Source organism: Tupaia chinensis, unplaced genomic scaffold (genome assembly GCF_000334495.1).
Source record: "Tupaia chinensis unplaced genomic scaffold, TupChi_1.0 Scaffold146687_1, whole genome shotgun sequence".
Taxonomy (NCBI): domain Eukaryota; kingdom Metazoa; phylum Chordata; class Mammalia; order Scandentia; family Tupaiidae; genus Tupaia; species Tupaia belangeri.
The window spans coordinates 3,078,583-3,092,073 of record NW_006206544.1 but is presented as its reverse complement, the minus strand read 5'-3'; the positions used below and the strand labels follow the sequence as shown (position 1 = coordinate 3,092,073).

Below are 13,491 nucleotides of genomic sequence, written 5' to 3'. Positions count from 1 at the left end.
AGCAAGTTATGTGTTGAAGAAATTACCCTCTGGAGAGAAAGGAAAAAAAGGATTTTGAGTTTGACAGTACAACCTTGTACCAGCACTGTTTTCTTCTCCTGCTGGTTCAAGGAGTTCTAAGCACCCTTCTGTAAATCATCATCTCACATCTATTTATTATCTTCCAGCCCAGTGCACAATACTATCTGTTACACATGGATACCAGCAATAATACACGGGGGGCTCTGGCGTGAGAGACAACCGGCTCTGTGTTCATCTGTGTTCCGAGTCTCATCCTTCATCGGGGAGTTTCTGTTCACGCTGTAGCCACCATCATCAGCAATTAAAACAAAGGTATTATGTTTCTAGTATTTATTCCTCTGTGCTGTATGGATGCAATGTGATGTTAGCCTCCAGTGCCATATGGTACAGAAAGTATTTGACTGCTTTTGGGGAGCACAGGTTGAAGAAATTCTTTTCTTCTTGCTGTTAGAGTGGGCAATTTAATAAGACTTTGGTAACCTGTATTACAAGATACTTGTATACACAGTAGCATTGTTTCTGTTCCGTGGAGAGCTAAAATAAAATGAATCCCACATCGCTGCCAGAATGCTACCAAAAAAAAAAAAAATGTTAGCTATTATTGCAGGAGAGGAAAACAAACTCTGTGAAATGAAAATGAAGAATTTTAAATGTATAATGCAGTGATTCTCAACGCAAGCTCAAAAGCTCAAAGGATCACCTACAAAGCTTTAAAAAACAAACAAATAAACAAACAAACAGCAGCTATAAAAACAGACACCCAGAGCCCATCCACTAGAGATTCTGATTCAATTAGTCTAGGGCAAGGTCCAGGCGCTTGTATTTTTTTAAAAAGCTCCTCAGATAACGTCAGTTTGTAAGCAGGATGGAAAACTCCCAGTACCGGGGCTAGGGGGGAAGACTTCAGAGCCTAACTCTTGCTTTAGTACTAGTACAGTGGTTAACTACTTCCAAGACTTTCAACAAGTCCTTCATCTTCCATTTTCTTCATGGTTTCATCTATCATAAAACATGGTCATGATGTTTAATTAAACCTTGTAAGTCAAACTAAGCATCAAATACTAGAAAATGTAAAATTAAGAAAAATTAAAGAAATCTCTGAAATTAAAAAATTTTATGTTGATTTTTGACATGATTTTTTAGATCGTCAGACATGTCCAATGTCTGACATCCCACTTATGCTTTTACATACTTTAACCTTGGTTTCTGTACCTGAAAAGTGGAAATAATGTATTCAACCTGTAGACAATAGGAGAGGAATATAAATACCCCTATTGTATAGAAGTGCAGGGATTAAAAGAATATTTTTGAGGTACAATTTTGATCTGTTCTAGTTTTATCTTTTTGGGGATCAAATGAAGTAATGTATGTAGAAGCACATTATAATATTGGCATGCTTTTGTTATAACTTTTCATTATGCCTCAATTTATTCAACTGTCAAATGAGAGTACTAAACTAAGTCATTCTGAAAATGTCCCTCAAACACTAAAAATCTGATTCTTAAAAAAGAGCAATTGGCCAACCTTTGTATTTGTTTCTTTCTGGTTCAAATTGTATGGATGTGTATGTGCACATATGTGTATGCTTGTTGTAGAGGGTGTTAACGGGAAGAAGTTTTCTGAGTTGCTTCAGCCTAGTATTAATATTTATCACGCTTTGTGGCTGCATTCTTCCTCTGGGAGAATGCAGGATAATTCTGAAGTTCACCAAAACAAACAAACAAAATCCCTTCCTATTCTGGAAGTGTGGGTGCCTCCTGCCTTCTGCTAGTTTTAATTCACTGGACTGGGTGCTACCAAAATCTTTGTTTCTCTCTAAGAAAAGGCAAAGAGAAAAAGTCCATGACTCTATCTGCTACCTAGAATCACCTGTAGAGGGTCAATTGTTTGTTAATGTCCTGTCTGACTTAGAGTGAGCCTCCTCAAACAGAAGTTGTAGCCAAATTGTTAATAGATTTGGAGGAGGGAAACACATTTGTGCATGTGTGACAGCATTCCAGGAGATAAAGTGAAAATACTACATTCTCTACCAGGTGTATACCTGTGTGACTTCTCTATCATGTAAATCTTTAAATTTGTCTTCTCCCTAGGCTCATTTCCTTTAGGATAGGAATATGTTTTCTCCAGTCTTAAAAAAAAAATGATGAAAATAGAAATTAAAACTCCTTCCTCTCACCCAGTTTTATTTGCTAGCTAAGGTGCTATCTCACACTTGCTTCCGTACCCAAGACACCTACAGAGATGCCTGTGCTGCTGTCTAGATTTCATCTCTTCTGATTCATTCCTAAATCTCCTGTAACCTGGTTTTGTCTCTACCTTTGCCAAGGTTTGCAACGGCTACGTCAGTGTTAATTTTTAAATGTCAATTCTCCTCTTACTTGGTCTCACCGACCATCATTTCAGTGACCACTCCTCTTACGGCATACTTCTTGCTCCCTCGGGTTTAAAACACTGATGATTCCCAGTTTTGTTTTGTTCTTCTCCCTCTCTGCCCTGCTCTTTCTTCAGGCTCTTCTTGTGCCATTTGGCTCTTGTAGGCTTCCTAAGAACCCATCCATTGACCCTTCTGATCACTCTACACACCCTTTAGAAATGGCTCACCCACATGCATGGTAGCAGCCTCTACTTGTCTCAGGTTCTTAGAAAGCAGCCTTGGTGAGCCCAATCTACACATGCTACTACATTCCTAGGAAGCATAAATGAGCAAAAAAGGGAAATGAGTGATGAATGGTAAGAATAAATGCAAGAGGATAGCTGGCTGCAGCTCTGTGAAAAACATGCCTGAGTTCTCTGTCCCACAGTTTGCTTCACGAAGGCGATATAGGACCCACATGCAGTCACACATGCTGGTTGATACAGTTAGGTAGCAGGCTGAGGCCAAATGGGAGGCTGGCCCCCAAAACTGAACTTGGCACATACCTTTACTCCCTGCTACTTGGGAGACTGAGGTAGGAGAATTGTGACACAATGAGACATTATTCTGAAATTTAAAAAGCTGTGTAAAATCCTATTGTGTCAGAAAAATCTGGGATGGGTGTGAAAGAATCAGGCTCCATTCCCAGACTTGTCAAAATCCACCCTATAGGGCATCAACACCTCCACACTGGGTTGTGCTATCCTGCTCTTTTGAGTATTTATAGGTGTATTAGCATTATTTGACTGCTTAAACATATTAATACAAATGCAGTGGCTTAAATAATACAAATTTATTATTTTAGAGCTCTTTAAGTCTAACACAGTTCTAACTGGGTCAAAATTGATATGTTCTCCGGGCTGTGTTCATCTCTGGAGACTCTTGAAGAGAATCCATTTTCTTGCCTTTTCCAACATCCCAAGGCTGCCCACATTTTTGACTTGTGGGCCCATCTTCAAGTCAGCAGCAGTAAGTTGAGTCTTTCTCAACTGGCACCACTCTGACCTTCTCTCTACCTCTCTCTTATAGATTCATGATTATATTCAGCTTACCCAGAAAGTCTAGGATAATTAACAGCCTTAATTCCCTTTTGCCTTATAAGGTAACATATCAGTAGTTCTAGAGATTAGGACATGGAGTTCTTTGGCTTTTTTGGGGGGGGAGTGGGGGGGAGAGGGCATTATTTTGCTTATTGGACCAAGAAAGTTACATCCCAAGGTACAGAAGTACCCTTACACATTAGGATCCAAGGATCTGGACATGACCCAGAATAATTTCCCTTTGTTTTGGTCTATAGTCTATGACCCAGTGGGCCAGGCCTGGTGAGTATATACCTGTGTGTGGGTCCATGGTCAGTTCCTTGTAGAAGCAATTTGAGAACCCTGATGGGGAGTACAGAGGTGTGAGGTAATACTGGTCCTACCTGTGAGCAACGCAAGGGATGAGAAGGAGTAGATTCCACGATCTGGTCAGCAAAACATTACCATTGCCATGACGACATGGTCTTCACAATAATTTGGAGCTGGTAACTTCTATGAAGTTGATGGAACCCTCTTTCTACTGTTTGATTGATTCTTGGGTTGGGGAGAAGGTGTCAACAGGAAGCCCAAGGAGAAAACTAAAGCCTCATCAATCCATGGGGGTACAGAGAATGAGACTAGTACTTATTCAAATTCTGATAATTCCCAAATTTCTTCTGAATTCCACCTACCTATAATGTATCTTAATGCCGAAGTCTCATATGCTCTTCAAATCCAGGATATGCAACTTTAAATTCAACATCTCCTCTACCGTTCCGCCTCTAGAATCTATTCCCCCTACAGTATTTTATTTTTCTGTAAGTGGTTTCTTCATCAACCTAAGAACTTCAAATCAGAAAACTATGAGTCTACATTGACTCCTCCCTCTGCCTCACCACCTATCCATTCCTCTTATCTTGAAGTTGTCTGATTCCAACTCTTTTTCCATTCTCATCATTTCTGCCTTCATTTGGTTTTTATTTTCTCTTAACTTTTTTCCATTCTTCCAGTCATTGTCTTTTCAATTCATGCTTCACACAGTATCCAGAATTACCTTTCTTAAAAAAAACTATTTTATGAAATAATCCTTTTGCATACAAATCTTTCAGTGACTTAACAATAAGCTCAGGATAAGATTGTAAATCTTTAGCATACCATTCAAAACCCTTCATGATCTGGACTTGACTTCCACATCAAGTACCCCATGCTCCATTACTCCTTTTAAAGATTGAGTTTTAGCCACACTGAACTATTTTCTCTAATGTGCTGTGGCATTTTTCATCTTTTCACTGCTTGGTATGGCCTTCTGCCCCAACACCTTCTTCTCGTGACTTATGTCTACTCATCCTGCAATATTTGGATCATCTTTCCTAAGAAACATAACCTCGCCCAGCTCCTTCCTGCAAGATGGACTCAGTACACTTACCATTTCTCTCTCGACATGCTAACTTTGCATTTTCCATATGCTTTATTATGACTTCTTTCTCTGGGACTCATTTTGCTGCTCGATTGTGAATAGATTGGAGAGCAAAGCCACTCTCTATTATGAACCTTTGATCTTTCAGTGTACAATATAGTGACTTACATATAGAAGATGGTTTATAAATAGTAAGTGATATGGTTGCAAACAATGTATAATATAATGCTGCTGAATATAACAAATTTCAATGTCAGAAAGATCAAATTACTTCATACATGTTGTTGTCGTTATCATATTAGAAGTCTATGAAAGGTTATGTTATGGCTAAGTTACTGTTTACTAGACTTGTTACTACTGGCCAGGATGTATAAATATTACAGGCTAAGAGGAGCTTCTGTTGCCCAAGTATAATTTATGTAAAAGTATTTGTTCATTTTTAAAGGGCTTGCAAACAAGCAACCTACTATGAAGATTTGAGTATGAAGCCTATTTGTAGCGTACAGAAGATCCTTTGTCTATGACAGCTTAAAGGAATGGGACAAAATAAGTGGTGGCCCTATGGCCTATGAAACAGTGATTCTAAATGGATTCACAGCATGGTGTACCACAACAATTAAAGAGGCACAGAACCATTATTTAGAGAATGAACAAACTATATGCACTATTTTACGATTTATAATATCTGACTCTCTATCATTTTGAGCTCAATGTAGAACTGCATATTGTGTGAGAAAGCTGGGTACCAAGCTGGGAAAAAGAAAGAGACTAGCAAAGGAAGACAAGTAATTGCCTACTAGATTAATTTGGTTTAGTAAAGTACCTGAACAAGAGGCTTCATTAGAAAAGCATTAAGAAACTAGTTGACCACAGTTTGAGTCCCAGAACCCAGTGGCTTAAACTCACGCCGGGAGTGTGTGTGTGCGTGCCCAAGATCCTGAGAGGAAAATGGAGGAGAAGGGATTGCGGCATGGCCATTGCCTCTGGTGGGCGGGGGGAGAGATTTATTTCTCGCTTTCTGTCTCTCTCTGTCTTTCTGGCAAGCACACATGCCCTGTAGCAGAAACCTCTTCAAAAAAAAAAAAAAAAAAAAGAAGATCTGCCCTCATCCATGTTGGTAGATATCAACCAATCCATTGAGGGCAAGCATATTTGCTCTCTCTATTGGTTCTGGAACATCCACCTTCTCTTGCCTTTGTACATCAGAGTTCCTGATTCTCAGGCATTCAGACTTGGACTAAATTACACCACTAGCGTTCTTGGTTCTCCAGCTTGCAGATGGCAGATAATGGGACTTCTTAGGCTCCATAATCATGTGAACAATTACCATAATAAATCTCATACACATCCCATTGATTTTGTTTCCCTGCAAAGGCATAACAATTTGATAAATCTTGGTGATTTTCTATCTCAGGCATTGCCAAATAAAGTCACAAAATTCTGGATCTTAGAAGGGCTAATGAAGCCAGTGCCAGAGATTAATCAGATTTTAATTATGACAGTAACAGATGAGATAATAAATGTTGTCCAAGCATTCAACTTGTTTCAGGCATAGTGCTATGTATTTTACAAATATGTATTTTACACATATTTGTATAATTCACACACATTTGTAAATGTGTGTATATAACCCCCCACACACACTCAGGGAATGGCCACAACGCTATCCCTTCATCTCCATTCTCCTCTAGGAATCTTGGGCATGCACACACATATGCCTGAGGTGAGTTTTAAGCCTCTGGGTCCAGGATTTGAACCACAGTTGGCCATGTTGGAGTCCAGTACCTTAACAATTATGCCACCTCCTGGCTCCTATGTATATAATCTAAATAGTATTAAAATATAAGGGTTTTTTTTGTTATTCTATTGACACTGCTTTTTCAGACAGACCTGAGATTCAGCCCAAGGAGCACTGTCCCTGTGGCCAGGGTCAGATTTCCTTTTCACATTTCCTGTTGCTGCTCCAGGACTCTTCCTCCTACTAACCACTAACATTGCATTCTTACCATGCTGAGCCAGGCACTAATCTAAGCCTGGGTAATACTTTTACAACAACCTGATGTGAAAGGAACATTATGTTCCTATGATGCAGATAAGGAAGTTATAGCATAGAGAGACTAAATTATTTTAACAGCATAATATTTGCAGTAAATCTGGGATTCATTACCTATCCCACACTCCAAAGCCTACACACCACTCAACATACCATTCCTGCAGCCAGACGATATTGTGGCTAAAAACATCAGGAAATACAAGCATCGAGAAACCTGTATTCTAATATCTGCTTGTTTTTATCAAGCAAGAGAACGTGCCATGGCTCGAAACTCAGTTTCCCTATCTATAAGAGGGATGGAGTTTAAGTCTGATGGTCACTGTGGTCCATTCTGACTCATATTTGGTGATTCTATAGCAAGTGTCAAATGGAGCTCTACAAGCCAAGTGCGAAAAGGAAGCCATTGTATATTTTTTGTAACCAAAGACTCACTGACAAGAAATTAAAATAATAATAATAATAATAGCCATCCATCATGGAAGTGACTGGGGCAGTTGCATATCTGCTACTAAGAATCCAAATGACTTTGGGTCAGTCTATTTCAAGTGAATTTGCTGTACTTTTTAAGCCAGTTCATTATGAAACAGCTTATACAATTATTGCTTCTTTGTTCTGCCCTTTTGGGTTTTTATCCTTTACTCCTTTTGCTAGTTAGATTTAAAAAAAAAAAGTTACATTCCATAACTACTCAGGAACATCCTTCAGGTATCTTAACGAGCTGGGAGGGGCAAGCCATGTAGCTCATTTCTCTGAAGGCAAGGCCTTCCCAGCTAGGGAAGATACTAAACTCTCTGTATTTCTAGGGATATATTGAAGAAAAACACTAAAAGAAAGCAATCTTTGTCACACATTATGCTTCTTCCTGATCTCTCTAGTTATGGTATCATGATTGGTTATATTACTAAGTAATCCCCAAGAGTAGAAATAAGAGTGTATGAATGTATGTGTGTGTGTGTGTGTTTAAGGAATAAATGAGTGTATTTATAAAAAGATGTCTTTCTATGTAGGTCTCTTAATTTTGCGATTTGTGAAAGGTTAAGAGCCCTGGCTTTAAGCCCTGACTTTCAGTCCAAGTTGAACTGGGTACACTTCCAATAAGTCTCCTCATCTCTTTCCAATAAGTCTCCTCATCTTTGGTTCATTATCTGCAAAATGAGCAGTTGGACAAAAATGAGCTCTTAAGTTCCTCATACTTCTCACATTCTATAAGTCTGCTTTCTGCAAAAGCTCCAGAATTTGAATTTATTCTGCTCTCCCAGAGAGTGCCACAAATTTTTTTGTTAAGTCAATTTCACAAACTCAGAGTTTCATGCACAATGAAAAAAGCATGCAGAAGGGAAAAAACCCAAATCTTTTATTTCTCTCACAGAGTTTAAGGATGAAAACGAGACTTGCAGACGGTTGTCTTGGTAAACTGCAACACACCCACACAGCCCTTCCTTGAAACCCTCTTCTCTGGGGTCAGAACCAGACCAACACTGAGAGGCAGTTGTTTGCTTCCCTATATTTCATTTGAGTTAAATTTGAAATAAATAAATAAAAGCCAAAAGCTTTTTTTTTTTTAAGAAATCAACAAATTGCTATAACTAAAAGGTTGTTTGGGCTCTGAATCAACTTTATTTCTTGTCTTTTTGCTCTTTTGAAAATAAAAAATCTCATTTCCAGCTCATAAAGTAGCATTAGTTCTGATTATTCCATACATTAGAAGTCAACGGGTAACTCATACAAATTAAATTAGCGATGTTGCATTTAATTTACTGATGACAAACTATAGGATTCAGCAGTTTTGCTCTGATAACCTTTAAAATGTATTAATTTCACCAGTGATTTACATGGGACTTTATTTCCCACTGCTACAGCTTCATTCTCCAAAGCCGAAATGCCCCATGGTTTTTCAATTTGTTACCTAATCAGCACAATATATTCCTCCTTTTCTTTCTTTTATATTGTCTCCTAAATTTGAGACTTCAATATTTGAAGAAATTGTACCAAGAAATCTCACATGGCTTTTCCATTTCTGTGAACCTTTAAAGGAATAAACAGAGAAAAATTATTCCATTGAACTAGAGGTAATGCTTGCAAACACAGTGGTCTTAAGATGATTGCATTCAAATGAAGTTTTTTTTTTCCAAATGATACTTGGACATTACAAAAATATTTCCACAAATCCACCTAAAGCTCCTAATATCAATATGTTGAAATCCCTGGGAATACCACCAATGACAAATATTGGAGTTTTGAGAAGCAGTTTCCTAAGGTGATTCTGATGAGGCATACCAAATGACAAAAGCTTCTCTTTACTCTCTAATAGGCCCATTCTGCTCCAGACAGAGCAAGTAAATTCTCTCCAGGTTTGCCCTTCTCTATTGTTATTGCCAGTCAGGTGATCCTGAAAATAATAGGGGTGGTCCCAAAGTTCAGAAAACCTGGGCTATGTAAGTCAGGCGGCACTCCAGTTTTGTTTTGGTTTTAACCTATTATAATTCTATGAACATCATAACTATATACTTCATATCTAGTTAAACCTGTGGTGGGAGAAAAAAAAAAAAAAAAAGAGACCCTCTTTCAAATTTTTGACAGTTTTGGAGGTGTTTATGTTGACCCAAGGCAGTGAAATAAAACTATAATTGAAAGTGCAAATATGTTATTTTTCTAAACTCAGTTCAACAAAAGTACTAGTCTAAAGGAAAAAAAATGAGGCTGAATCCCTAGGAGCTTTCTGTTGGGAGTACAACACATTTCGCTGAACTGAAAGGGTAGATATGGGCGCAAGAGTTTGGGAAGAAATGAAAGTGCACTTGAGGTTTTATACTGGGCAGAGATAAATGCTACAGAGAGAGTGGGAAGAGGTTTGGCAATTTGAGTAGAAATATCCACAATCCAATGTGCCTTGGAAATTTGACAAAAAAGAAGCCTGCAAGGGAACGCTTCTTTGAGGACTGCTCTGGGGAAACTTGCTTTGAATACAAATGGAAGGGCAAATATGACAATAGCCAAAAGAAGATTCAGTAGTAAACAGGGATGAAATACCCACAAGCAGTCACCTGTTTTAAAGCATCTTATTCGTTTGATGGTGTTGTATTATAGTGTGTGTGTGTGTGTGTGTGTGTATGTGTGTGTGTGTTTGCTATTTTTGAGTACTTTTAATACTGAATCTTTGAGGTAAAAATGTATTATGTGTTATAAATTTTATTCATAAGAAAATAAGACACACTATAAGTCATTACCTTCATGATACTAAATATTTTCACACATGCATGTTTCTTGTCAAAAAAAGATTTCATATGTAAATGTCTAAATTGTCTTTGTCCACTGTTTTATAAACAATCCCCTACCTGTTCCTTAATGTTTATTTTTATGGAAAAGGATCAGATTTTATTTATAGTATTTACTGATATTGTGTGGCCATTGAGCCAAACTTGGCTTGCTAAGGTTTCTTTTTGTAGTTCATGTGTTCTGGTTGGGTTGCTATTCTGAATAAATGTTAGAAAACGTGCTTTTCGTTTGACATTTTCCAAATACATTTTCATGGTTGATTACTGTCCTTTTCTCATTTGTTCACTTTGTGTTTTGTACTCTCTTATTTCCATTATGACTAAACAGAGAGACAAAGGTTTCAACTTGGACTTAAGTTAACTAAGCTCTACACTTGAGGAAAGCACCGACTTTGCTTCTAGTTACCCAGTACCCTTACTGTGTCTCTAGTTTCTAGATCAGTGTCTGCCATAAAGTAGGTAGTTAAAAACATTTATGAAGGAATTAATAATCAAAAACACTCTCCAGATCAGTTGACCAGCAGTCTTCCCAAAGCCAGCTTAGGAATAGTGCCAGCATAAATTGTCTTCGCCAAGATAAATCTGTGGAGTTTTTGCTAAGCAGAGCTGAATGAAGTCTAATGAATCTTATTCCAAAGGGAAACTCGAGGTCAGTCATTGTAAAGTATGATTTTTTTCAAGTGTAGATCAAGTGCCAGTTCTAGCCTCTTCTTGTAGATCCCTTCTTGCCTTATTAATTGAGTATCTCCCCACTACTTTTTAAGGGATGGCAACATTAAGAGTTATATCTCATGATATCATTGATCATAATGTAGATAAAAATGAAACTTTAAAGAGCAAGATCATGTCTTATTTTTGAGCCAAACAAGTGATTTTTAATGTGTTACTGAGACAGCAAAAAAAACATATCAACAGGTGATGTGAAAGGAATTAGAAGAAAGTCACTAACTGAGGTCATTATTTCAAGATTACACAGTAAGTTCTCAGTCCAGGTGATCTAGATTCTTATTTAAATGAAAAAGTAATGTATGTATCAATTGAACTATATAACATTATTCTTTAAAACATTTATTTAAGCCTTATGGTAAGCATTTGGAATATCTGCTTTTTAAGGTTACATAGTCTAATACAACATCCAATCAATAATTATAAAAAAAAGTCACTACAGTAGTTGCATTTCTTTGGAAACTTTTGGGGTTTTTTTTTCAGTGTATAAGTATTTACTAGAGACTCTTTAACCTTTGGGATTCTGACCTAATGTTTTATATATATTTCTATGAGGCTGTATTAGTTTATCATGGCAATTAAAGCCAAAGCTTTAATTTTTTACAACATCCAATCAATAATTATAAAAAAAAGTCACTACAGTAGTTGCATTTCTTTGGAAACTTTTGGGGTTTTTTTTTCAGTGTATAAGTATTTACTAGAGACTCTTTAACCTTTGGGATTCTGACCTAATGTTTTATATATATTTCTATGAGGCTGTATTAGTTTATCATGGCAATTAAAGCCAAAGCTTTAATTTTTTACATGGTAATATATATATGTATATATATATATATAAAATGTTTTTTTCTTTGACTCAGACCATGGTTTAGTGCTTAAGGAGACTAATTCACAAACAGAAATCCTACATATTTTTTCAGTCTTTATCTTCAATGTTTTAAGTAGTCTAAGAGAACCACCTTGGCAGTTTGTCTTTTGTGGGAGGCTGCACACCAGCAAATATTGCCGATTTCTCAAAGAGCAAACAATTACACAATGCCAAAAGCCATGATTGGCTTCCCATCAAAACCTCATCTTCAAAACCATACTCTGATTGGCCACTAGAATCCCTCAGATTTGCATATCTGGCACCTCATGGTTGATCCACAAAGCAACCAATCATAACCCACCTTTTACAACCAATCATGGCCCACCAACATGTATATAACCACGATCCCTGGCCCACAGTCTCCAGACCACCCTGAAGAGCCTGAAGAGTAGTAACACTGCATCGTCTCCAGATGACCCTGTAGACCCTGAAGAGATGTAACACCACATCGTCTCCAGACGACCTGAAGACCCTGAAGAGCTGTGACACTGTGTTGTCTCTGTGCTGCCCACAATAAACAGACGACCCTGAAGAGTTGTAACACTGTGTCATTTCCGTGTTGTAACACTGGGTCGTTCGTCCGGTCTCTCACTCCTTCCCTCAGGAAACCTGTTTGACTGTCCTCTGGGTTGGGACAGTCTTTAATGCCTACATTTGGAGAATCTTTCTGCTAAGTAAATTCTAGGCATTAAGTTGGGGGTGTCTGTGACAAAGTTTTGGGTAAAATCAGAACAACTAAGTCCTGCCATAATGTGAAAAGGTTTCTAAAACTTAAAAGACCAAGTGTTTGCTACCAGCTCTTACAAATTTATGCACAATGCAACATTCAAATCTCTGCAGTGATCCTGTTGACTTTTCTGTGATTATAGTATATACATCTTGGAGCCAAATAATATGTGATGGAAAAAGGCCGTAGCCAAAAAATAGTGCTAGCTCAAAGCGAAGCTCATTCTTACAGATTCTTACAGGGTGTTTCAAATCATACAGGACACTCTAAAAGAGGGAGATAAGTTCTAATGCAAAAAAAAAAAAAAGAAGATATGCTTTAGAGAGAGAATAAATGCTGTTGGACACCTACTTATCCTTCAAGGCCCCATGTGTTGCCCATAGCCTGTTTTCTGAAGCAGAGGTTCTAGGAAGAGATCATCACTTCTGCTTTTGAGATATCCCAGAAGTTTCTATCTTCATGGTTGTGGTCATTATGCAGCTACTTATTTAACATCTTCTACTTAAAGTTTGAGATTATATCACTGATTTATATATTCCTGGTGACATTTTGCTTATATGGGAGAGACAGTGAAATTTTATTTATTTATTAAACATGCTACAATTTTAATTTTATTCTTCGAATCCAATTTTGTTTTCTCATGTATAGACTGATGCTCTAGTTCAGGAGTCAGCCACTATTTTATATAAAGGTCAGATAGTAAATATTTTAATATTTGTGGGCCATATGGTTTCTGCAGTTACTCAGATCTGTCACTGTATTGCAAAAGCAACCACAAACAAAATCTAACCAGATGAACTTGGCTTTGGGCCAGTAAAACTTGATTTATAAAAACAGATCGTGGCCTGGATCTTTGCCTCAAGGTTCAGTTCTAGTCTATTCTTAGTCTACTTCCTTGTTCTCAGTTTTCTTTTATCCTATAATGTGTTTCTCTAATACTACAATGAGGTACTGTCTTCACTCTCACTTCTT

General features: G+C 37.5%; 1 long non-coding RNA gene across 1 annotated transcript in view; it reads left to right on the top strand.

Annotated features, from left to right (window-relative positions):
- LOC102481983 (uncharacterized) overlaps positions 1-327 on the top strand; it is a 108,443-nt gene extending 108,116 nt beyond the window's left edge. Inside the window, exon 3 of the long non-coding RNA XR_003548006.1 lies at positions 168-327. This is a non-coding gene — a long non-coding RNA (uncharacterized LOC102481983). The remainder of the gene's footprint in view (positions 1-167) is intronic.
- The last annotated feature ends 13,164 nt before the right edge of the window (positions 328-13,491 follow it).